Source organism: Papio anubis, chromosome 1, assembly GCF_008728515.1.
Source record: "Papio anubis isolate 15944 chromosome 1, Panubis1.0, whole genome shotgun sequence".
NCBI lineage: Eukaryota > Metazoa > Chordata > Mammalia > Primates > Cercopithecidae > Papio > Papio anubis.
Window position 1 is genome coordinate 10,881,244 of NC_044976.1, and position 2,669 is coordinate 10,883,912.

The window sequence follows — 2,669 nt, forward strand, 5'->3', positions numbered from 1 at the left end:
GGGTTTCACCATGTTAGCCAGGCTGGTTTCGAATTCCTGACCTCAAATGATCCACCCGCCTCAGCCTCCCAAAGTGCTAGGATTACAGGTATGAGACATTGTGCCCGGCCTACAGTGAATCTTTAACTTTACACACCATCACTTTAGATCTATAAATCGATATGTAGTGGTATCTCATTGTGGGTTTAATTTACATTTGCCTAGTGAATGGATCCCAGAACAGGAGAAAACTTAGGCAGACTGGGATGGAAGCTGGAACTAGAGGCATTCGTGGTGGATAAGGATGCTCTATGGAGTCTCTGGCAAGCCTCAGTTTTTATGATGTTCGGCATCTTTTTATGTGCTTGTCATCTGTATTTTTCCTTTGGTGAAATGTCTGTTCAATTATTTTGCCCATTTTAAAAATTGGGCTGTTTTATGAGTTTTGAGAGCTCTTTATGTAATCTGGATATAAATTCTTTGATACATCATTTGCAAATATTTTCTCCAATCTTGTGGTTTGTCTTTTCATTTATTTTTTTCTAAAAATGGAACAAGTTCCAAATTTTTAATCTGGACAAAGAGAATTAAAACCAAGCATATCATACTTCCAAAACACATATCCATCGGCGAGTCAGCAAATCTGGGGAAAAGCAACTGGAATTGACTATGAGGCTGCTGGAATTAATCTTCATCGTCTCATTGCAAAGGTACTACCTGAATTCCTTTGGCTATCCTTTCTGTTAATATTATTTGCAGCAATTACTCTTAGTGACATCAAATCAAATGATCCACCTGTAACATCCATTAGCATGCCACCAGCTTCAGTAACAATAATGCTAACTCCTGCAAGAGCCCAGCAGTGAATTCCCATTGCATAATATGCATCTGCTCCTCCAGTTGCCACAAGGCAAACAGCTGCCGTTCCAATACTCCGGATCCCATGAACTGGAATGCAAAAAAACTTTTCCATATTAGAAAGAACAATTCTTACAGTCTCTGGTGTTCTGGAAGAGCCCAATTCAGTCAGCAAGAGTGGTTTGGTAATATCTTCTTGTTGTGAAACCTGTAGTTTTTGACCATTACAAAAGGCACCTTTTTCTTTCCTGGAAGTGTACATCTTATCTCCCGCATAACTGTATACAACTCCAAATTATATCTTTTTATTTACAGCAAAGCCGATTGAAACAGCTACAAAAGGAAATCTATGTACAAAGTTAGTTGTTCCATCAATAGGGTCAATGATCCACGTGGGGTTGTTAGTTAAGGCACTTTTCTCCCCGCTGCCACAGATTCCTCACCAATGAAACTGAGGAGATAAGCATTTCTTCAACTTTTTGGTCCGCAGCAGTTACCAAATCAACTGGAGAACCTTTCGGTATAACATTCATTTCATTTCTTTCTTTTTTTTTTTTTTTTTTTGAGACGGAGTCTTGCTCTGTCACTCAGGCTGCAGTGCAGTGGTGTAGTCTCGGCTCACTGCAAGCTCCGCCTCCTGGGTTCACACCATTCTCCTGCCTCAGTCTCCCGAGTACCTGGGACTACAGGCGCCAGCCACCGTGCCTGGCTAATTTTTTTTTTGTATTTTTAGTAGAGACGGGGTTTCACCATGTTAGCCAGGATGGTCTCGATCTGACCTCGTGATCCGCCCGCCTCGGTCTCCCAAAGTGCTGGGATTACAGGCGTGAGCCACGGCGCCCAGCCTGATTTCATTTTTTAGAGCATCACAAACTACCTCTCCAGCTCATCTTGCTAGAGTTACTACATAATCCATGCATTCCTGCCAAGGATCAGCCATCTTCTTGAGTCGGAGGGGTTCCTGCTAGTTCAGTGCCTGGTGTTATCACTCTCAGCTCTTCCGGAGGTAGAGGGGCTACCTATCTTCTTTTCATTCTGTTTTTTTGTTTGTTTGTTTGTTTTAATTTCAGACAGAGTTTCCCTCTCGTTGCCCTTACTGGAGTGCAATGGTGTGATCTTGGCTCACCACAACCTCCACCTCCTGGGTTGAAGCGATTCTCCTGCCTCAGCCTCCCAAGTAGCTGGGATTACAGGTATGTGCCACCATGCCCGACTAATTTTGTATTTTTATTAGAGATGGGTTTCTCCGTGTTGGTCAGGCTGGTCTCGAGCTCCCAACCTCAGGTGATCCCCCCGCCTTGGCCTCCCAAAGTGCTGGGATTACAGGCGTGAGCCACTGTGCCCAGCCAATTTTTGTATTTTTAGTAGAGACGGGGTTGCGCCATGTTGCCCAGGCTGGCCACCATGCCCGACCCCAGTTTTTCTAAGTTTTATAGTTTAGGTTCACAACTAGATCTATGATTCATTCTAGGTTAATTTTTGCATATGGGTTTTTTTTTGTTTGTTTTGTTTGGATGAGTGTGTGGATATCCAATTATACCTGCAACATTTGTTGAAGACACCATCTTTTCTTGTTTTTCCAAGTTTCCACACACATTATTGATAAAATACATTTTTTGCGGGGAGGGGGGCGCTGGGTGTCGCTGGTCTGTAACTCCTTACCTCAAGGGATCCACCCACCTCAGCCTCCCAAAGCACTGAGATTACAGGCGTGAGCCACCGCCCTGGGCCAAAGGCATTATCCTTTCTCCACTGAATTGTGCTTTCATTTTTGTCAAAAATTAATTGCCCACATATCGGAACTCTTTATTCTGCTGCATTGATCTATTCGT

The 2,669-nt window shown here is 43.3% G+C and overlaps 1 pseudogene; it reads right to left on the reverse strand.

Moving 5' to 3' along the window:
* On the reverse strand, positions 1 to 1,955 carry LOC101022010 (annotated as a pseudogene).
* Between the last annotated feature and the right edge of the window lie 714 nt (positions 1,956 to 2,669).